Source organism: Pseudophryne corroboree, chromosome 3, assembly GCF_028390025.1.
Source record: "Pseudophryne corroboree isolate aPseCor3 chromosome 3, aPseCor3.hap2, whole genome shotgun sequence".
In the NCBI taxonomy this organism is placed as follows: Eukaryota; Metazoa; Chordata; class Amphibia; order Anura; family Myobatrachidae; genus Pseudophryne; species Pseudophryne corroboree.
In genome coordinates this window covers 414444811-414469838 of record NC_086446.1, presented here as the reverse complement: position 1 = coordinate 414469838, position 25028 = coordinate 414444811, and positions in this window count along the sequence as shown.

The window sequence follows — 25028 nt, the reverse complement described above, 5'->3', positions numbered from 1 at the left end:
TCTCTAACTGAGGTCTGGAGGTGGGACATAGAGGGAGGAGCCAGAGCACACCAGAATATAAATTCTTTCTTAAAGTGCCCATGTCTCCTGCGGAGCCCGTCTATTCAAATGGTCCTTACGGAGTCCCCAGCATCCACTACGGACTACGAGAAATAGATTTACCGGTAAGTAAAATCTTATTTTCCACTACTGAAGCGGGTCGCAACCGGGAGCCTGACACGGGAGCTACTCGGCTGCGACCCGCATCAGAGCCCCCTTTCCCACTGCACTCACCCAACCCGGCATATTGCCGAGTTGGTGACGCGGCAGGGGCGGCGCTGGGAGATCACATGATCTCCCAGCGCCGCCCTTCCATACAGTGTAAACGGGAGCCGTGTCGCATTGACACGGCTTCCGTTTACACTACAACCTTACCCGGATCATTCCCGTGTCCTACCCAGGTAGCTACCCGGGTAGGATTCACGGGCCACTTGATCCGGGTTTTTGCGGAGGGATCCTTTTCCACTATCAAAAAACACAGGTAAATGCGCGCCCTCGTGCATTTACCCGTGTTTTTTTAGCTAGTGGAAAACGGGTATTACTAACTGAAACCCAGGTTCTCCATCCCTTATGCAACAAGTTCAGTTAAATCACAGTCCCCATTGTAACACTGTGGCACTGTAGGATCTCCATCCATTGTGCAACAATTACAGATATGCCACAGCCACTCCCCATTGCAATACTGTCTCGCTGTAGAACCCATGAGCTCCACCGTACATTACCAATGAGGATTAAGACATTTTTGAGGCAAAGGGTGGTCAAACCAAATATTGGCCCTCATTCCAAGTTGATCACTCGCTGTCGTTTTTCGCAGCATAGCGATCAGGCTAAAAATCAGCTGTTCTGCGCATGCGTATGGGCCACAGGGCACAAGCGCCAAGTAATTTCACACAAAACTAAGCAATTTTACACAGGGGTGTGCAACGCTTTTCAGTCGCTCTGCTGATCGGTGTGTGATTGACAGAAAGTTGGTGTTTCTGGTCGGAAACTGAGCGTTTTCCGGGAGTGTGCTAAAAAACGCAGGCGTGTCTGGCTAAAACGCAGGAGTGGCTGGGGAAACGGGGGAGTGGCTGGCCGAACGCAGGGCGTGTTTGTGACGTCAAAGCAGGAACTAAACGGACTGAGGTGATCGCAGTCTAGGAGTAGGTCTGGAGCTACTCAGAAACTGCAGGAAAAGATTTTCGAGCAATTCTGCTAATCTTTCGTTCGCTATTCTGCTAAGCTAAAATACACTCCCAGAGGGCGGCGGCCTATCGCGTGCAATGCTGCTAAAAGTAGCTAGCGAGCGATCAACTCGGAATGAGGGCCATTGATCTGATTTACATTTCTCTTCTGTTCATTCACTTTGCATTTTGTTACTTGATAAAAAAAATATTAACACTTCTGTTTATGAAAGCATTCTTACTTTGCAGCATTTTTTCCACACCTGCCTAAAACTTTTCCACAGTACTGTATATGTAAATATTATATTTTTCTAATAATTATTATTTTATACATATGTATGTGTAACTGTCTATATAAAATATGATGTTTTAATACTAAATGTACAAAATGCTCAGTGTTCATTCTTCAATATAAAAAAAAAATGGGGAAAAAAAGTTAAATCTACCAAATAAAGTTTATCATTCAACAATGAAACAATTTTCATACATCATCTGTTTGCCATTTCAATGTGACCACCCTCCACCCACATCCACGCTGCAGGGAAATACAAATGTGGGTTTCTCTTTGCCAGTGCTTCCCATGATTCTCCCGAGAAATGTTGCACTCATTTCATTGCCCTCAGTGTCAAACTGGCTCAATTTACCCCACAGCCACCATTTTGGAAAAACCTTCCTAGTTTAGTAATTCAGGATAATCTTTGGCTAAAGGATTCACATGCTTTTATACATTGGCACAGGGGCGGAACTACTGGCGGGGCAGGCAGTGCATTGCACTGGGGCCCCGCCGCACTCAAGGGCCCACAGCCGCCGGCCGGCATTACATGAATGAGTCACAATGACTCATTGTATGTCATGCCGCAGCCGCACACCAGCGCTCCCGTGACCCGTCCGTCATAAGGAACGATTCTGGCCACCCACACACGAAGGAGGGAGGAGGGTCCGTCCCTCCCTCCCTCATATACAAACAGGTCACAGTCTCTCAGTGAAGGAGAGAGCCGCAGCAGCGCTTTGTTACTGGTGGAGGCGCTGCTGCTGCTGCTCCTCTGCTTCACTATAGGCTGTCTCTGAGAACAGCCTATAGGGAAGCAGAGGGGCAGCAGCAGCAGCGCCTCCACCAGTAACACAGCGCTGCTGCGGCTCCCTCCTTCACCTCCCTCCTCCTTCTTCTCTACTGCCCGGGAAGCTGCACCGAGGAGCCTGAGCCAACAGAGAGGGTAAGTATAATTCTTCTTTCTTTCTTTCTTTCTTTCTTTCTTTCTTTCTTTCTTTCTTTCTTTCTTTCTTTCTTTCTTTCTTTCTTTCTTTCTTTCTTTCTTTCTTTCTGTCTGTCTCTTTCTTTTTTTATTTGTTGGGACTGCCTGCCGCAATGTGTAAAAAGGGGGGACTGCCTGCCGCTATGTATAAAAATGGGGAATCTGCCTGCCGCAATGTAAAAATGGGGAATCTGCCTGCCGCAATGTAAAAATGGGGAATCTGCCTGCCGCAATGTATAAAAATGGGGAATCTGCCTGCCGCAATGTAAAAATGGGGAATCTGCCTGCCGCAATGTGTAAAAATGGGGAATCTGCCTGCCGCTATGTATAAAAATGGGGAATCTGCCTGCCGCAATGTGTAAAAATGGGGAATCTGCCTGCCGCTATGTATAAAAATGGGGAATCTGCCTGCCGCAATGTGTAAAAATGGGGAATCTGCCTGCCGCTATGTATAAAAATGGGGAATCTGCCTGCCGCTATGTGTAAAAAGGTAGAATCTGCCTGCCGCTATGTATAAAAATGGGGAATCTGCCTGCCGCTATGTGTAAAAAGGTAGAATCTGCCAGCCGTAATGTGTAAAAAGGGCACGCTATCTGCCGTTATGTGTAAAAGTGTATGGTGTCTGCCGTAATGTGTAAAATGGGGACGCTGTCTGCCGTAATGTGTAAAATGGGGACGCTGTCTGCCGTAATGTGTAAAAAGTGCACGCTGTCTGACGCTATGTGTACCGAGGGCACGCTGTCTTCCATTGTGTAAAAAGTGTATGCTGTCTGCCGCTATGTGTAACGAGGGCACGCTGTCTGCCGTTATGTGTAAAAAGTGCACGCTGTCTGCCGTTATGTGTAAAAAGGGGAATCTGTTCGCTGTAAGGAGTAAAAGGGTCTCTACCTGGTGTAGTGGTGCTACTGTGCGGCGTAATTTGAAGAATGGAGACTACTGTGCACCGTTTTATGAATTGGTATTATTTTGTGGACACACCCCTTCCCCACGAAGCCACGCCACTATGTATTTTTGCGCGCGCCTACGGCGCGCACTGCCCGTGGGGTGGACTTGGATGGGATGGGGGGGGGGGCCAAAGCATTTTGTTGCACCTGGGCCCACCGCTTGCTTGTTCCGCCACTGCATTGGCAAATTACCAACATGTATGATAAATATTTTTAAACCTTGGTAGATTTGCTTTGACATAACACCCATTATACCTGTAATTTACTTTGACAAGCAAAAAACGAATTCTTGTGCAGAAAATGAATTTAGCACTTTACCATGTGCAGCTCCCCATTATCAGAGCTGGCCTATCCAGTATGATGCCCTAGGCAAGATTTTGGTTGGTGCCCCCTAGCACCACCGCTGGTTTTGCCTCTGACCTTGCACCTCTTTCCCAGCACCATCACCCCTCACCCATAGCAGTCCTTGTACCCCCTATATTTTAAATAGGAACAGTTCGCACATTTGACGCACAGCCCAAAAAGGGGCATTTTCTTGCTGGGAAGGGGCATGGCCACACAATAGTAACCCCAATTCCAATTACGCCACACAGTACTGCAACTTTATTCACATTTTATCTTGCGATAGTGTCCATAATTCATATTACATACCACAGTAGGATCACTTTACCTTATAAACGTTACTCCTCACAGTAGAGCCCCTTATTCACATTACATCACACTGAATTGCTCCTTATTCACATTACACCACACCTTATTGCTCTTTATTCACATTAGACGACACAGTAGTGCCCTTTCTATATGCAACGCCACATAGTAGAGCACCTTATACACATAATGCCACACATTAGTAATGCATTTATACACAATTCCACACAGTAATGCCCCTTACACATATGAGACACATTAATGTCCTTATAAACATAATGCGCCTTACACATTATGATAACCTTTATTAATGCCCTTTTACACATAATGTACCCTACACATATGGCGCACATTATTAATGCCCTTATACACATAATGACACACATAGTGCCCCTTACACATTTGCTGCACACTATTAGTGCCCCTATACACATAATGACACACATACAGTAGTACCCTGTTACACATATGCCGCACATTATTAATGCCCTTATACACATAATGACACACATAGTGGCCCTTTACACATATGTTGCACATTATTAATGCATTTTTACATGACACACATAATGCTCCTTACACATATTCCGAACACTACTGCACAACCAACCCACTCACGTGCACACAGCACTCACACTTCCACTAACACTGTGACCTCTGCCTCTGCTTGGATACAGATGTGTCCTCACAAATCTTGCATCAATGCTAACTTCGGGCACCTTTTTTTTAATGAAAAAATGCATCTTATTTGCATTGCTATGTGGCTAGGATGCACAAGCAACTTCTGCTGATTAAACTGATATGCAGCATGCCTATATACTGTGTGAGACTGTGGCTGTATCAGCATATGAAATGCTACATACAGAATATAGGCATGCCGCATACCATTTTAATCAGCAGAAGCTGCTGATGCCCCTAGGCATATCAAATGCCCTAGGCAATTGCCTAGTTTGCCTATGCCTATGGCCGGCTCTGCCCATTATAGCCAGATAGAAATGACAGGTGCTTCTTGACTTTGGGCCTAATTCAGATCTGAAAGCAGCAGCAAATCATACTTCATACCTCCCAACATGACCCTCTCCAGGAGGGACAGAATGTTCTGCTCCTGGGCTTCCCTCTTAATTTAAGATTGTCATCACCTGTGCTGAAACACCTTTCTCCTCAATTAACTAGTTCTACACAGGTACTGGCAATCATAAATTAAGAGGGAAGTCCGGGAACAAAGCATTCTGTCCCTCCTGGAGAGGATCATATTGGGAGGTATGATACTTGCCTACCTGACCCTCTCCATGAGGGAGAAAATGCTCTGTTCCTGGACTTTCCTGGTGATGTATGATTGCCATCACCTGTGGTAAAACACCTTTCTTATCAATTTACTAGCTCACCACAGGTGATGGCAATCATACATTACCAGGAAAGTCCAGGACCAGAGCATTTTCTCCCTCATGGAGAGGGTCAGGTAGGCAAGTATGCAGCAAATTTGTTAGCAGTTGGGCAAAACCATGTGCATTGCAGGGAGGTCTATATAACGTGCAGAGAGAGTTAGATTTGGGTGGGTTATTTTTTTTCTGTGCAGGGTAAATACTTGCTACTTTATTTTTACACTGCAAGTTAGATTTCCGATTGAACACACCCCTCCCAAATCTAACTCTCTCTGCACATGTTATATCTGCCCCCCCCCCCTCGTCCCGCACTGCACATGGTTTTGCCCATTAGATAACAAATTTGCTGCTGCAATCAGATCTGAATGAGGCCCTTTATGCTCACATGACAACAAAAGTGTACAGTTGCCTTGATACAGAGGGTGAGTCAAATTACCCACTGGCTCATCGTATCCCACTCTCCCCTAATAAAGCCAAAAAAAATCAGTTACAAAGTGCTCCTATCCGTAGTTACAGAAGCAGTTGGGATGCTGAGCGCCTGCCACAGGGAGGAAGGTGTGTCTGCCACATTCAATCACTGTGTTTCTTACTGCCCACCAGATCATAGATCCAGTCATTCCCTGTATAGCACTACCAGCAGGTAAGAGAGTGACTGTGCCACAGGGAGCTGCATTACTACCAGGCCCGCCATCAAGGGTGGACTGCCGGTACTTGAGTCCTCCCTGGCTGGGCCCAGGTGGCACCGGTGTATGTAGCGCCGGGCCCCTACTGTTGCAGCTTAGCACACTGGCAGCAGGCAGCAGCCATGTAGAGACAGTGGCAGTGGCGTTTTAAATGTGGCACCAGCTGTGAGCCAATCGGAGCTCACGGGCCGGCAGCCAATCAGGAGTCGCTGGCCAGTGCCACATTTGAAATAATACTGTCCTTGTCTCTACATGGCTGCTGCCTGTCGTCGCCGGTGTGCTAGCTGGAACACTGGTGGTCCAGCGCTACATACACCATGCTGCTGCTACCCGGGCCCTGAAGCTGTTACTGCAGTGAAGCTCGGCGATCTGAAGTCATGTTCTAGTGCCTGTTCCCATCACCAAATGTCTATAGAAAAGTTGCCAGCTGGTATACAGGACAGGTAGGAGAGATGGATGTCTGCCTGGAGAAGGAGGAGGAAAGCCAACCCTCCCAGCCCAACACATTTCTTACCTCCTCTCATCTCTTCCTGAGTCCCCTGCGCTTCTTACCTCTGTCTGCCAGTGACTGCCTACCTGCTCTCTGAGGAAGTTCACCAGCTGCCCTTCGACCATTGATGGGGATCTGGGAATTGGAGTTTCTATAATGGGTGCAATGTGTGCGGTGCACACGGCCCCCTAGCTCCAGGGGTAAACACACACCACATACACTGCACCCATATTTTAATACTTACCTTTCCGGAGTCCCATGTCAGGCGCTGCAGAAGATGCAAAAATCACAACCAAATGGCCACTGTGCATGCACAGTAGTGAAATTGGTCTCCGGAACATGGCAGACACCATGTTTCCAGAGACCTGCGCATGCACAGTAGACTCCAGCACAATGCCGTATTCTACTGCGCCGTGCTGAGGAGGGGGCCCACCTGAGTCTGCACTGGGGCCCCCTCCACTGTTAAAACTAGTGATGAGCGCCTGAAATTTTTCGGGTTTTGTGTTTTGGTTTTGGGTTCGGTTCCGCGGCCGTGTTTTGGGTTCAACCGCGTTTTGGCAAAACCTCACCGAATTTTTTTTGTCGGATTCGGGTGTGTTTTGGATTCGGGTGTTTTTTTCAAAAAACACTAAAAAACAGCTTAAATCATAGAATTTGGGGGTCATTTTGATCCCATATTATTATTAACCTCAAAAACCATAATTTCCACTCATTTTCAGTCTATTCTGAATACCTCACACCTCACAATATTATTTTTAGTCCTAAAATTTGCACCGAGGTCGCTGGATGACTAAGCTAAGCGACCCTAGTGGCCGACACAAACACCTGGCCCATCTAGGAGTGGCACTGCAGTGTCACGCAGGATGTCCCTTCCAAAAAACCCTCCCCAAACAGCACATGACGCAAAGAAAAAAAGAGGCGCAATGAGGTAGCTGTGTGAGTAAGATTAGCGACCCTAGTGGCCGACACAAACACCGGGCCCATTTAGGAGTGGCACTGCAGTGTCACGCAGGATGTCCCTTCCAAAAAACCCTCCCCAAACAGCACATGACGCAAAGAAAAAAAGAGGCGCAATGAGGTAGCTGTGTGAGTAAGATTAGCGACCCTAGTGGCCGACACAAACACCGGGCCCATCTAGGAGTGGCACTGCAGTGTCACGCAGGATGGCCCTTCCAAAAAACACTCCCCAAACAGCACATGACGCAAAGAAAAAAAGAGGCGCAATGAGGTAGCTGACTGTGTGAGTAAGATAAGCGACCCTAGTAGCCGACACAAACACCGGGCCCATTTAGGAGTGGCACTGCAGTGTCACGCAGGATGTCCCTTCCAAAAAACCCTCCCCAAACAGCACATGACGCAAAGAAAAAAAGAGGCGCAATGAGGTAGCTGTGTGCGTAAGATTAGCGACCCTAGTGGCCGACACAAACACCGGGCCCATCTAGGAGTGGCACTGCAGTGTCACGTAGGATGTCCCTTCCAAAAAACCCTCCCCAAACAGCACATGACGCAAAGAAAAAAAGAGGCGCAATGAGGTAGCTGTGTGAGTAAGATTAGCGACCGTAGTGGCCGACACAAACACCGGGCCCATTTAGGAGTGGCACTGCAGTGTCACGCAGGATGTCCCTTCCAAAAAACCCTCCCCAAACAGCACATGACGCAAAGAAAAAAAGAGGCGCAATGAGGTAGCTGTGTGAGTAAGATTAGCGACCCTAGTGGCCGACACAAACACCGGGCCCATCTAGGAGTGGCACTGCAGTGTCACGCAGGATGGCCCTTCCAAAAAACCCTCCCCAAACAGCACATGACGCAAAGAAAAAAAGAGGCGCAATGAGGTAGCTGACTGTGTGAGTAAGATAAGCGACCCTAGTGGCCGACACAAACACCGGGCCCATTTAGGAGTGGCACTGCAGTGTCACGCAGGATGTCCCTTCCAAAAAACCCTCCCCAAACAGCACATGACGCAAAGAAAAATAAAAGAAAAAAGAGGTGCAAGATGGAATTGTCCTTGGGCCCTCCCACCCACCCTTATGTTGTATAAACAAAACAGGACATGCACACTTTAACCAACCCATCATTTCAGTGACAGGGTCTGCCACACGACTGTGACTGATATGACGGGTTGGTTTGGACCCCCCCCAAAAAAGAAGCAATTAATCTCTCCTTGCACAAACTGGCTCTACAGAGGCAAGATGTCCACCTCATCATCATCCTCCGATATATCACCGTGTACATACCCCTCCTCACAGATTATCAATTCGTCCCCACTGGAATCCACCATCTCAGCTCCCTGTGTACTTTGTGGAGGCAATTGCTGCTGGTCAATGTCTCCACGGAGGAATTGATTATAATTCATTTTAATGAACATCATCTTCTCCACATTTTCTGGATGTAACCTCGTACGCCGATTGCTGACAAGGTGAGCGGCGGCACTAAACACTCTTTCGGAGTACACACTTGTGGGAGGGCAACTTAGGTAGAATAAAGCCAGTTTGTGCAAGGGCCTCCAAATTGCCTCTTTTTCCTGCCAGTATAAGTATGGACTGTGTGACGTGCCTACTTGGATGCGGTCACTCATATAATCCTCCACCATTCTTTCAATGGTGAGAGAATCATATGCAGTGACAGTAGACGACATGTCCGTAATCGTTGGCAGGTCCTTCAGTCCGGACCAGATGTCAGCATCAGCAGTCGCTCCAGACTGCCCTGCATCACCGCCAGCGGGTGGGCTCGGAATTCTGAGCCTTTTCCTCGCACCCCCAGTTGCGGGAGAATGTGAAGGAGGAGATGTTGACAGGTCGCGTTCCGCTTGACTTGACAATTTTCTCACCAGCAGGTCTTTCAACCCCAGCAGACTTGTGTCTGCCGGAAAGAGAGATCCAAGGTAGGCTTTAAATCTAGGATCGAGCATGGTGGCCAAAATGTAGTGCTCTGATTTCAACAGATTGACCACCCGTGAATCCTTGTTAAGCGAATTAAGGGCTCCATCCACAAGTCCCACATGCCTAGCGGAATCGCTCCGTGTTAGCTCCTCCTTCAATGTCTCCAGCTTCTTCTGCAAAAGCCTGATGAGGGGAATGACCTGACTCAGGCTGGCAGTGTCTGAACTGACTTCACGTGTGGCAAGTTCAAAGGGCAGCAGAACCTTGCACAACGTTGAAATCATTCTCCACTGCGCTTGAGACAGGTGCATTCCACCTCCTATATCGTGCTCAATTGTATAGGCTTGAATGGCCTTTTGCTGCTCCTCCAACCTCTGAAGCATATAGAGGGTTGAATTCCACCTCGTTACCACTTCTTGCTTCAGATGATGGCAGGGCAGGTTCAGTAGTTTTTGGTGGTGCTCCAGTCTTCTGTACGTGGTGCCTGTACGCCGAAAGTGTCCCGCAATTCTTCTGGCCACCGACAGCATCTCTTGCACGCCCCTGTCGTTTTTTAAAAAATTCTGCACCACCAAATTCAAGGTATGTGCAAAACATGGGACGTGCTGGAATTTGCCCATATTTAATGCACACACAATATTGCTGGCGTTGTCCGATGCCACAAATCCACAGGAGAGTCCAATTGGGGTAAGCCATTCCGCGATGATCTTCCTCAGTTGCCGTAAGAGGTTTTCAGCTGTGTGCGTATTCTGGAAAGCGGTGATACAAAGCGTAGCCTGCCTAGGAAAGAGTTGGCGTTTGCGAGATGCTGCTACTGGTGCCGCCGCTGCTGTTCTTGCGGCGGGAGTCCATACATCTACCCAGTGGGCTGTCACAGTCATATAGTCCTGACCCTGCCCTGCTCCACTTGTCCACATGTCTGTGGTTAAGTGGACATTGGGTACAGCTGCATTTTTTCGGACACTGGTGACTCTTTTTCTGAGGTCTGTGTACATTTTCGGTATCGCCTGCCTAGAGAAATGGAACCTAGATGGTATTTGGTACCGGGGACACAGTACCTCCAACAAGTCTCTAGTTGGCTCTGCAGTAATGATGGATACCGGAACCACGTTTCTCACCACCCAGGATGCCAAGGCCTCAGTTATCCGCTTTGCAGTAGGATGACTGCTGTGATATTTCATCTTCCTCGCAAAGGACTGTTGGACAGTCAATTGCTTGGTGGAAGTAGTAAAAGTGGTCTTACGACTTCCCCTCTGGGATGACCATCGACTCCCAGCAGCAACAACAGCAGCGCCAGCAGCAGTAGGCGTTACACGCAAGGATGCATCGGAGGAATCCCAGGCAGGAGAGGAATCATCAGAATTGCCAGTGACATGGCCTGCAGGACTATTGGCATTCCTGGGGAAGGAGGAAATTGACACTGAGGGAGTTGGTGGGGTGGTTTGCGTGAGCTTGGTTACAAGAGGAAGGGATTTACTGGTCAGTGGACTGCTTCCGCTGTCACCCAAAGTTTTTGAACTTGTCACTGACTTATTATGAATGCGCTGCAGGTGACGTATAAGGGAGGATGTTCCGAGGTGGTTAACGTCCTTACCCCTACTTATTACAGCTTGACAAAGGGAACACACGGCTTGACACCTGTTGTCCGCATTTCTGTTGAAATACCTCCACACCAAAGAGCTGATTTTTTTGGTATTTTCACCAGGCATTTCAACGGCCATATTCCTCCCACGGACAACAGGTGTCTCCCCGGGTGCCTGACTTAAACAAACCACCTCACCATCAGAATCCTCCTGGTCAATTTCCTCCCCAGCGCCAGCAACACCCATATCCTCCTCATCCTGGTGTACTTCAACACTGACATCTTCAATCTGACTATCAGGAACTGGACTGCGGGTGCTCCTTCCAGCACTTGCAGGGGGCGTGCAAATGGTGGAAGGCGCATGCTCTTCACGTCCAGTGTTGGGAAGGTCAGGCATCGCAACCGACACAATTGGACTCTCCTTGTGGATTTGGGATTTCGAAGAACGCACAGTTCTTTGCGGTGCTACTGCTTTTGCCAGCTTGAGTCTTTTCATTTTTCTAGCGAGAGGCTGAGTGCCTCCATCCTCATGTGAAGCTGAACCACTAGCCATGAACATAGGCCAGGGCCTCAGCCGTTCCTTGCCACTCCGTGTGGTAAATGGCATATTGGCAAGTTTACGCTTCTCCTCCGACAATTTTATTTTAGGTTTTGGAGTCCTTTTTTTACTGATATTTGGTGTTTTGGATTTGACATGCTCTGTACTATGACATTGGGCATCGGCCTTGGCAGACGACGTTGCTGGCATTTCTTCGTCTCGGCCATGACTAGTGGCAGCAGCTTCAGCACGAGGTGGAAGTGGAGCTTGATCTTTCCCTAATTTTGGAACCTCAACATTTTTGTTCTCCATATTTTAATAGGCACAACTAAAAGGCACCTCAGGTAAACAATGGAGATGGATGGATACTAGTATACAATTATGGACGGACTGCCGAGTGCCGACACAGAGGTAGCTACAGCCGTGGACTACCGTACTGTACTGTGTCTGCTGCTAATATAGACTGGTTGATAAAGAGATGTAGTAGTATGTATGTATAAAGAAGAAAGGAAAAAAAAACCTCGGGTAGGTGGTATACAATTATGGACGGACTGCCGAGTGCCGACACAGAGGTAGCTACAGCCGTGAACTACCGTACTGTACTGTGTCTGCTGCTAATATAGACTGGTTGATAAAGAGATGTAGTAGTATGTATGTATAAAGAAGAAAGAAAAAAAAACCACGGGTAGGTGGTATACAATTATGGACGGACTGCCGAGTGCCGACACAGAGGTAGCTACAGCCGTGGACTACCGTACTGTACTGTGTCTGCTGCTAATATAGACTGGTTGATAAAGAGATGTAGTAGTATGTATGTATAAAGAAGAAAGAAAAAAAAACCACGGGTAGGTGGTATACAATTATGGATGGACTGCCGAGTGCCGACACAGAGGTAGCTACAGCCGTGAACTACCGTACTGTGTCTGCTGCGACTGGATGATAAATAATGATATAAAAAATATATATATATCACTACTGCAGCCGGACAGGTATATATTATATAATGACGGACCTGCTGGACACTGTCTGTCAGCAGAATGAGTTTTTTATAGAATAAAAAAAAAAACACCACACAAGTGAAGTCACACGACGAGTGTTTAACTTTTTCAGGCAATCACAATATAGTATACTACTAACTATACTGGTGGTCAGTGTGGTCAGGTCACTGGTCAGTCACACTGGCAGTGGCACTCCTGCAGCAAAAGTGTGCACTGTTTAATTTTAATATAATATGTACTCCTGGCTCCTGCTATAACCTATAACTGGCACTGCAGTGCTCCCCAGTCTCCCCCACAATTATAAGCTGTGTGAGCTGAGCACAGTCAGATATATATACATAGATGATGCAGCACACTGGGCTGAGCAGTGCACACAGATATGGTATGTGACTGAGTCACTGTGTGTATCGTTTTTTTCAGGCAGAGAACGGATATATTAAATAAAACTGCACTGTCTGGTGGTCACTGTGGTCAGTCACTAGTAAACTCTGCACTCTCTACACTTCTACAGTACTCCTAAGCTCCAGTAAATCAGGTCAATCTCTCTCTCTCTCTCTTCTAATCTAAATGGAGAGGACGCCAGCCACGTCCTCTCCCTATCAATCTCAATGCACGTGTGAAAATGGCGGCGACGCGCGGCTCCTTATATAGAATCCGAGTCTCGCGAGAATCCGACAGCGTCATGATGACGTTCGGGCGCGCTCGGGTTAACCGAGCAAGGCGGGAGGATCCGAGTCTGCTCGGACCCGTGAAAAAAACCATGAAGTTCGGGCGGGTTCGGATTCAGAGAAACCGAACCCGCTCATCTCTAGTTAAAACGCCCCTGGATCTGAGGTAATGATGCAGCTCTGCTGTGTGCCCAGGTAAGTAAATTGTAATTAGTATTATATTTATCACCTTCTTCCTGTCTGCCAATCCCCATCACACTCTGCCTTACCCTGTTACCCTCGCCCCTTCTGGCTTTTGTAATAGTATTTTATGTATATCTTGCTTTTTCAATAGTATTTTATGTGGATTCAGATCTACAGTAGTTGTGTGTATGTAGAATTGATGTTGCTTTCACTATATATTTAGTATAGATCTGGTTTTCTGTGGGTGTGAATTTACAGCAGTTTTCTCGCCCACATTTCTGTATTTGTACAGTAACTATATCACTGAACCCGGGACTCAGCATTCGGCATAACCCCTCCACTTTCCTGCTAAGCTCGCCCCCAGGATCCCATTGGCTAGTTTTCACAAGAGTCTGGGGGCAGGCTTTGAAGGAGAGTGGAGCCGAATGCAGTGTCCCGGGTTTAGCATCGGCTGTAAGACACGTAGTGCTGCCGATCCTTGGATACCTACAGCTAGCACATATGTTACATACATCCCTGCATGTATGTGCTAACCCGCTCCCTCCTGCAGAATGTAATGTGAGCCGCAGCCCAGGGGCTACAGCCACCACTGATCTATATTATATGATTGATAGATTAACATGTTACATTCACAGCCCAAATGTTGGCATTTTTTTTAAAGTGGTTTACGCACCAATTGATGTCCCACTCCCTCTACATTATACACAGCACGGCTCACCTCTGCATCCCCCCTCCCCCCCCCCCCCTCCTCCTCATTTTTGTCAGTCGGGCCCCACAATTTATAATTGCAGCCCTGATCACTACCAGTGCAGAGGAGGGGAGTGACTGCTATAATATACGGGGGAAAAGTTTCTTGTCAGTCTAAAATTATTGCATTTTTTCTCAATGTCAATGTCTTATCTATTCTCTTGTGATTGATTGATTGATTGATTGATTGATTGATTAAATAAATAAATGACACTGCAGGAAAAATATACCATCATTTATATTTGCATCCTTTGGCAATGTTCATATTATTTTTGTTTTAATTCTTTTGCATTTTCTGTTATGGTTAGACTACTGTAACGCTGTAAGGGAACAAGGTGCCGTTTCCTGCGGTAAATGGCACCTTGCAGCAGCTGAGGAATCATACAAGTCCAGTTTATGGTGCAACTGGCCACGACCAGTTTTTATTAAACCGAAAACAAAACCAACATCAAAAGAAAATACCTTGCCTGTCCGGCACTAACTAAACATAAGACGTTCCTAACTGTCTCTAAACAAAAACACAAAGTTCCCCAGTAAACACTGTATAGCTCACTTGTATAAGGAAGCTCCTCTCACAGAGATTCTGCAGTCTCTCCCCAGGCAATCTTCACACACTAATCAGGCCAGCAGCTCTATAACGCTCTTACACAGCTGAAAGCCTGATTAGCCTTCTGTGAGGCCAAAGACCCGAACTGGGCCCAATGTCTGGAACTTGCCCCATCTCTCTTTCAGGGCACTTATCCAGCTTTTCCAACAAACTGAAAAGGTACTGACAAAATAAAACATTTTCCTAGAAGTTTTCATTTTTCTGATACATGTAAGACAAGAACCTGGGACAAACATACCTGCCCTCAAACACTATTCCAGTGTTCTTGACACATATCCCCCTCCCCTGTTTTGACCTAGGAGCCGGAACACTTGTAGCCCCCAAACAGAAGATGCGGGACAATGCATCTGCATTGGCCAATTGTGTACCCGGTCTATGTTCAACAGTAAACTTAAAATCTTGCAGTGCTAGAAACCATCTAGTTACACGAGCATTCTTACCTCTATTTACATACATCCACTTTAAAGGGGCATGATCTGTTACTAGTCTGAATTGTCTACCCAAGAGGTAATATCTCAAGGCATCTAGTGCCCACTTAAAGGCCAAAGCCTCCTTTTCCACAATGGCATACCTTTTTTCATGCTCATTGAGTTTCCTACTCAAATAAATGATAGGGTGTTCGTCCCCATCTCTGGTTTGGGACAACACAGCCCCAATCCCTACCTCTGAGGCATCTGTCTGTACAACAAATTCTTTTGAAAAATCTGGTGTTATCAATACCGGTTGTGAACACAAAGCTACTTTTAATGTTTGGAACGCTTTTTCTGCATCAGGGTTCCATTTCACCATATTTGACTGCTTCCCTTTGGTAAGGTCTGACAACGGCACTGCTGTGGTCGCAAAATTGGGAATAAACCGTCTATAGTACCCAGTTATTCCCAAAAAAGCCCTTACCTGTTTTTTATTCACTGGACGAGGCCAGTTTTGAATAGCATTAATTTTCTTCAATTGGGGCCCAATCAGACCTCTGCCTATGGTGAAGCCCAAGTATTTGACCTCCTCCATTGTGAGGTAGCACTTCTTTGGGTTAGCAGTTAACCCTGCCTCTCTGATTGAGTCCAGTACTGCTTGCACTTTAACCAATTGGGATCCCCAGTCTGTACTGTGAATTACCACATCATCCAAATAGGCAGCTGCATATTTTCTATGGGGCCTCAAAATGTTATCCATCGCCCGTTGAAAGGTTGCTGGAGCCCCATGCAACCCAAAGGGTAACATCTTATACTGGTATAGCCCCTCCAGTTAAAGGTACTTGCCAGTACCCTTTGGTCAGGTCCAACATGGTGAGAAACCTGGCTGGCTCATCCACACGGGGCATGGGGTATGCGTCAAATTTGGACACCTCATTTAACTTACGAAAGTCATTACAGAAGCGTATGCTACCGTCTGACTTCTATGGGAACTATGGGACTGGACCACTCACTGTTAGATTCCTCTATGACTCCAAGTTCTAACATGGGCCCTCATTCCGAGTTGATCGCTCTGTATTTTTCATCGCATCGCAGTGAAATTCCGCTTAGTACGCATGCGCAATATTCGCACTGCGACTGCGCCAAGTAATTTTACAATGGAGATAGTATTTTTACTCACGGCTTTTTCATCGCTCCGGCGATCGTAATGTGATTGACAGGAAATGGGTGTTACTGGGCGGAAACAGGCCGTTTTATGGGCGTGCGGGAAAAAACGCTACCGTTTCCGTAAAAAACGCAGGAGTGGCCGGGGAAACGGGGGAGTGTCTGGGCGAACGCTGGGTGTGTTTGTGACGTCAAACCAGGAACGACAAGCACTGAACTGATCGCACAGGCAGAGTAAGTCTGAAGCTACTCTGAAACTGCTAAGTAGTTAGTAATCGCAATATTGCGAATACATCGGTCGCAATTTTAAGAAGCCAAGATTCACTCCCAGTAGGCGGCGGCTTAGCGTGTGTAACTCTGCTAAAATCGCCTTGCGAGCGATCAACTCGGAATGAGGGCCCTGGTTTTAACTTCTTTAGAAACAGCTTCTCGCTGAGCTTCAGGAATCCTATATGGCTTTAAATGGACCCTGACCCCTGGTTCTGTGACAATCTCATGTTTTATTAAGGTCGTTTGGCCAGGCAGCTCTGAAAATATCTCACTATTTTGGATGATAAATTCTTTAACTTGATTGTTCTGATCAGCTGATAACGTCTCTGACACCTTTACTGCGGGAAGCAACCGAGGTGAAGACACCGAAGGGCAAGGCTCCGCTGACAGAGACAACCTATCTTTCCAGGGTTTGATTAAGTTAACATGGTAGATTTGTTCCGGTTTTCTCTTTCCCGGTTGGTATACTTTGTAATTAACCTCATTAACTTTTTCCTTAATCTCAAATGGACCCTGCCATTTAGCTAGGAACTTGCTTTCCACAGTGGGTTCCAAAACAAGAACTCTATCTCCGGGAGCAAATTCCCGTATCTTGGCACTCCGGTTATATACCCTCGGTTGAGCACTTTGGGCCTGTTCCATGTGCTCTCTGACAATAGGTACCACGGCTGCAATCCTATCCTGCATTTGTGTTACATGTTCAATAACGCTTCTATAAGGAGTGGGCTGTCCTTCTCACGTCTCTTTGGCAATGTCCAACAGCCCTCTGGGGTGTCTACCATACAACAAATCAAATGGAGAAAACCCCGTAGAGGACTGAGGGACTTCTCTGATGGCCATTAGCAAGTAGGGCAACAAGCAATCCCGGTTTTTCCCTTCTCTATCAACAACCTTTTTTAACATACTTTTTAATGTTTTATTGAACCTTTCCACCAACCCATCAGTTTGGGGATGGTAGATGGACATCCTGAGGTGAGTGACCTTAAATAATTTGCACAATTCGTTCATGACCCTTGACATAAATGGAGTACCTTGGTCAGTCTAAATTTCTTTTGGTATTCCCACTCTACTAAAAACCTGCACCAGCTCCCTAGCTATTGCCTTGGTTGTGATAGTGCGTAAAGGGATAGCCTCAGGATATCGAGTGGCATAGTCCATAATTACCAGGATATACTGATGGCCCCGAGCGGACTTTAAACAAGGGCCTCACGAGATCCATGGTTATTCTGTCAAACGGGACCTCTATAACAGGCATGGGAACTAGTGGGCTCCTGAAATGGGGTCTAGGGGCATGGTACTGACATTCAGGACAGGAAGAACAATATTCAGACACTTCTTTATAAACCCCTGGCCAAAAGAACCTTTGTAAAACTCTTTCAGTGGTTTTTTCTGCCCCTAAATGTCCTGCTGTAACGTGACTATGAGCTAAATCTAGTACCGTTCTCCGATAAGGCTGGGGAACTACCAGCTGTTCCACCACATCCTCACCCTTTTTGACAATGTGGTACAAGAGCTCATTACAGATGGCCATGTGGGGATACGTAACCCTGTCACCTGGTTCCACAGGTTCCCCATTAACAATCTTAACATTCTCTCTAGCCTTTATCAAGGTAGTATCCTTTAACTGTTCAGACGCAAACAGATCCTTCTTTACCTCCAGGTCAGGCACGCTTTCAGTTCTAACTACTATGTCTCTGTTCCCAGCAAGAGGGTCTTCACTGGACTCCCCATCTGTCCCTTCCCCAACCAAACTAGCAAAAGCCAAAGGCTCAGAAATTTCCAAAGACACACGTACATCCATGAAATCACCGGTATTATCAACTGGCTCTTTACTTCTCACATTTGTTGATAAACGTGATTCCCACAGTTTCCAAAAATGAGGAAAATCCCTCCCTATTATGGCCTCATGCACCAAGGTGGGGACCAGTCCTACTTTAACTATTGCTGACCCACAACAAGTTTCTATATTCACTTCAGCAGTGACATAATGTTGGGTATCCCCATGTATGCAAGTTACCCCAATAGGTATTTGCTGGACCTTTAAGGGGTTCACTAACCCCGCTTTCACGAGGGTAACTAAACTTCCTGAATCTAGCAAGGCCTCTACCCAGTTACCCTCTAAGAACACATCACACATTTGTTTTTCCAGCTCAGGTGAAGGTACCACAGTACAGGCTAACCTAGCAAAGAAAGACATTCTGCGACATTCAAAGGCAGCATCACATTGCATGGGTTCTTGCGTGACTGGGCAATTGGCAATAACATGACCTGGCATACCACACCTAAAACATTTAACCACATGATTATCAACCCATTTGGGCAGCATAGACCGTTCTAGCCCCATTGGCCTGTCTCCAGGGCCAGTGTTTACAGTCTCTCCAGCCTTGCGTTCTCTTACCCCCCCAGCAACATTTTCCCATGGAACAGTCTTACCAGTCTTTACTGAAGGGCGTTGTCGAGGATCTGTGGGTTGCTGGGTGGTCATCAGTAGTTCCTCTGCTGCCAAATACCTCTCTACCATGTCCACTAATTGGTCAGCAGTACCCGGGTTTCCATGGCTCACCCACTTGCGCAGGACCATGGGTAAAGATCTCAAATAGCGGTCCATGATGACTCTTTCAACCATCTGGGGACCAGTTAATGTCTCTGGCTGTAACCACTTATTTGTTAGCTGAATAAGGTCGTGCATCTGGGAGCGAGGAGGCTTCTCCATGGCGTACACCCAACGGTGCACCCGTTGTGCTCGTACTGACAGCGCGACTCCCAGGCGGGTCAGGATCTCAGTCTTTAGTTTATCATAGTCCCGAGCCTCAGCAGGGCTTAAATCAAAGTACGCTTTTTGGGGCTCACCTGACAGAAAAGGTGCCAGCAGACTGGCCCACTGTGCTTTTGGCCTGTTCTCATGCTCGGCAGTCCTTTCAAACGTGGTCAGGTAGGCCTCCACATCATCAGCCTCTGTCATTTTCTGCAGAAGTGACTGGCCCGTATAGAACTAGAGCTGGTCGGAGCACTGACGGCCACATCTCCAATCTGGGCTGCAAGGCTCTGCACCACTTCTGTTAAGGCCTCTCTATCCTGACGCTGTTGCCTGTAAAGTTCGTCAACAGCCGCCTGCTGCTGTTTTCCTATTTTCCTCCATTGCCACCTGCTGCTGACTGTTGGCCTCCTGCTGAGCCACTGTAGCTTGCAGCAAGGCTTTAAGCAGTTCCTCCATGTCGACAAATTTTTCAGGCGGCTTTGTAGCAGCTTTCACCCAGGACATATATCAAACCCTCAGGGGTGAGTCTCAGCAACTTCACACTGGGCTGTATCTGCATAAACCACCGTTTTCTGCAGGCCTCATAAAGCTGCTACTTTCACTTATGCGCAGAACGGAATGCTCGCATTCTCCACCAAGTTGTAACGCTGTAAGGGAACAAGGTGCCGTTTCCTGGGGTATATGACACCTTGTAGCAGCTGAGGAATCATACAAGTCCAGTTTATGGTGCAACTGGCCACGACCAGTTTTTATTAAACCGAAAACAAAACCAACATCAAAAGAAAATACCTTGCCTGTCCGGCACTAACTAAACACAAGACGTTCCTAACTGTCTCTAAACAAAAACACAGAGTTCTCCAGTAAACACTGTATAGCTCACTTGTATAAGGAAGCTCCTCTCACAGAGATTCTGCAGTCTCTCCCCAGGCAATCTTCACACACTAATCAGGCCAGCAGCTCTATAACGCTCTTACACAGCTGAAAGCCTGATTAGCCTTCTGTGAGGCCAAAGACCCAAACTGGGCCCAATGTCTGGAACTTGCCCCTTCTCTCTTTCAGGGCCCTTATCCAGCTTTTCCAACAAACTGAAAAGGTTCTGACAAAACAAAACATTTTCCTAGAAGTTTTCATTTTCTAATACATGTAAGACAAGAACCTGGGACAAACATACCTGCCCTCAAACACTGGGGGTAATTCCAAGTTGATTGCAGCAGGAAATTTTTTAGCAGTTGGGCAAAACAATGTGCACTGCAGGGGAGGCAGATATAACATGTGCAGAGAAAGTTAGATTTGGGTGTGGTGTGTTCAATCTGCAATCTAATTTGCAGTGTAAAAATAAAGCAGCCAGTATTTACCCTGCACAGAAATAAAATAACCCACCCAAATCTAACTCTTTTTGCACGTTATATCTGCCTCCCCTGCAGTGCACATGGTTTTGTCCAATTGCTATCAAAAATCCTGCTGCGATCAACTTGGAATTACCCCCACTATTCCAGTGTTCTTGTCACAACTACATTCATATGTTTTTAGTGTCCACTCTTTTCTGTCAATTTTTTCCTTCTCCTTTTCCCTCTATTATTCTACCTTTATACTTGCCTGTCACATTTCATCTTCATATTGGGATAAAATAATAGGGTTGATTCTCTTTTAACCTTGTAATCTTAGTGCCTCTATCTATCTTATTTTGAGCCAAATAGCTTAACGTAATAAATAAATAATAAAGAGTGGACTGTGTTTGCGCAGTTGAAGCGCACATAGAATGGTATAGCGTCTGTTTGCTGATCCAATCCTCGGAAATCTCATATACTCCACATATTGGAAATCTGTGACCTTCCTCTGCTAATCAGAGAGCTGCTCTGGGCTTACGCAGACAATAAACCCCATGGATTCATCAAGGCTGAACTGTCAATTTTCTCATTAAATGGCTGTGCTGAGAAGGTGATTATCCCCTGCACAGTCTCTCAATATCTTATTAACCTCTACATTATTAACAAATCTTCTGCTACTGTAGAGAAAACAGCGCAGGTTTACTCTGCAGCATGAAATACCTTATATTGGTGTAAACGCAAACAGTATAAGATCTATAAAAAATAAAAAGGGACGTAAAATGTAAATATTTTTCTAGAACATGGACCTGTCATACATGCAGGACCAATACTGTTGCCTTTACCGTGCACCTGCTCTATACACAAAACAGTCCTGGAACAATGGGGCCTTTTACACTTTCTTACACTGTATCCATGTTGGAGAACCATCAGTGTGCAGGCATATGGATTGATAAACTCTGGGTCCTGTGTCTCTTACATGTTGGGACTGATTCTGAGTTGCACGCAATGTTGCTGTCGTTCTAGGAAGCCGTGGAAGCCAGATTTACTACTTTTTGCTAATTTGACAATCTGTTCAACTAATGTAGGGTTTGTGCATGTGCAAGAGGAAATCCGTGCCTCCCATGTGCTAGATGCCGTATCCTCATGATCATCATTACTATCTGCAGTTGCACTAGCCCCATGCCAGGTTCAAGAGATGTCAGAAACCGGCTTCCCTTCCCTGTATGAACGATTCAGAATCGCTACATGCCCATGACACGCCAATGAAACTTCCATGACGTGCCCACGAGCCAGGGTGGTTACATGCAATCTCTTTGCCATAGGCCAGTGCCCATCCCAAAATGCGCTATTTCCATGAAAGACAGCTTCCATCTGACTCAGAATAGCACAGACACAAGCAAATATGCATAAAGTCGCACATGAGCTGTATACCAAAATTTGCAGTTTGTGTCTGTGGTAAGAGATTCAGTTGTCTCAAGATCAGGCCCACTGTGAGCAGAAAGTACCTGTGTGCCAGTATTAGAGATTATTAAACAATTGGAGCTGCTTTGAAGTTTATTGAATGTGTTTGCAGTATGATCATGAAGATTGTCATTGGCATACAACATTCTGAAAGATGTTACAGGAAACTATACAATATTATCTGTGCGAGATTCCGTTGCTACATTTTCTAATATTTATTATAATTTTTAATTGAACAATGAACAGTACCGTGTTCATGTTTGCAGTTCTCATGGCAAACTGATAAGAAATACTGTATATAGCCAAGCTCAAGTCTCTAGTCTAAATACACACACATATATATATATATATATATATATATATATATATATATACACTGCTCAAAAAAATAAAGGGAACACTAAAATAACACATCCTAGATCTGAATGAATGAAATATTCTTATTAAATACTTTGGGGCAGATGTATTAACCTGGAGAAGGCATAAGGAAGTGATAAACCAGTGATATGTGCATGGTGATAAAGGCACCAGTCAATCAGCTCCAATATGTAAATTGTCAGTTAGGATCTTATTGGCTGGTGTGTTTATCACCTTGCACATATCACTAGTTTATCACTTCCTTATGCCTTCTCCAGGTTAATACATCTGCCCCTCAGTTCTTTACATAGTTGAATGTGCTGACAACAAAATCACACAAAAATTATCAATGGAAATCAAATTTATTAACCCATGGAGGTCTGGATTTGGAGCCACCCTCAAAATTAAAGTGGAAAAACACACTACAGGCTGATCCAACTTTGATTTAATGTCCTTAAAACTAGTCAAAATGAGGCTCAGTAGTGTGTGTGGCCTACACGTGCCTGTATGACCTCCCTACAACCCACACAAGTGGCTCAGGTAGTGCAGCTCATCCAGGATGGCACATCAATGCGAGCTGTGGCAAGAAGGTTTGCTGTGTCTGTCAGCGCAGTGTCCAGAGCATGGAGGCGCTACCAGGAGACAGGCCAGTACATCAGGAGACGTGGAGGAGGCAGTAGGAGGGCAACAACCCAGCAGCAGGACCGCTACCTCCGCCTTTGTGCAAGGAGTAACAGGAGGAGCACTGCCAGAGCCCTGCAAAATGACCTCCAGCAAGCCACAAATGTGCATGTGTCTGCTCAAATGATCAGAAACAGACTCCATGAGGGTGGTATGAGGGCCCGACGTCCACAGGTGTGGGTTGTGCTTACAGCCCAACACCGTGCAGGACGTTTGCCATTTGCCAGAGAACACCAGGATTGGCAAATTCGCCACTGGCGCCCTGTGCTCTTCACAGATGAAAGCAGGTTCTCACTGAGCACATGTGAAAGACTTGACAGAGTCTGGAGACGCCAAGGAGAACGTTCTGCTGCCTGACACATCCTCCAGCATGACCGGTTTGCCAGTGGGTCAGTAATGGTGTGGGGTGGCATTTCTTTGGGGGGCCGCACATCCCTCCATGTGCTCGCCAGAGGTAGCCTGACTGCCATTAGGTACCGAGATGAGATCCTCAGACCCCTTGTGAGACCATATGCTGGTGCAGTTGGCCCTGGGTTCCTCCTAATGCAAGACAATGCTAGACCTCATGTGGCTGGAGTGTGTCAGCAGTTCCTACAAGACGAAGGCATTGATGCTATGGACTGGCTCGCCCGTTCCCCAGACCTGAATCCAATTGAGCACATCTGGGACATCATGTCTCGCTCCATCCACCAACGTGGCGTTGCACCACAGACTGTCCAGGAGTTGGCGGATGCTTTAGTCCAGGTCTGGGAGGAGATCCCTCAGGAGACCATCTGCCACCTCATCAGGAGCATGCCCAGGCATTGTAGGGAGGTCATACAGGCACGTGGAGGCCACACACACTACTGAGCCTCATTTTGACTTGTTTTAAGGACATTACATCAAAGTTGGATCAGCCTGTAGTGTGTTTTTCCACTTTAATTTTGAGTGTGACTCCAAATCCAGACCTCCATGGGTTAATAAATTTGATTTCCATTGATAATTTTTGTGTGATTTTGTTGTCAGCACATTCAACTATGTAAAGAACAAAGTATTTAATAAGAATATTTCATTCATTCAGATCTAGGACGTGTTATTTTAGTGTTCCCTTTATTTTTTTGAGCAGTGTATATATATATATATATATATATATATATATATATATATTTTTTTTTTTTTTTATTCATTCCCATCACCTCCCTGCAATACAATCTGGCATCTGTTGGACAGCAGTTTGTGCATTGTCATACACATACTGTACATTACTCTTATTATAATTCTCTGCACATGACTTAAATATACCTGTTGTTTATTTATTTTAATTGTCTGATGCCACAATTCTGTGTGTACTGTATCTGACATATCTACTACAAAGACAACAGTGAACAGTACATTGGCCCTCATTCAGAGTTGTTCGCTCGCTAGCCGCTTTTCTCAGCAGTGCACACGCTAAGCCGCCGCCCTCTGGGAGTGAATCTTTGCTTAGTAGAATTACGAACGAAGTATTCGCAATATTGCGAAAAGATTTTTCTTTGCAGTTTCTGAGTAGCTCCAGACTTACTCTTCCAGTGCGATCAGTTCAGTGCTTGTCGTTTCTGGTTTGACGTCACAAACACACCCAGCGTTCGCCCAGACACTCCCCCGTTTCTCCAGCCACTCCCGCGTTTTTCCCAGAAACGGCGGCGTTTTTTCACACAATCCCATAAAACGGCCAGTTTCCGCCCAGAAACTCCCACTTCCTGTCAATCACACTACGATCACCAGAACGAAGAAAAAACCTCGTAATGCCGTGAGTAAAATACCAAACTTCTTAGCA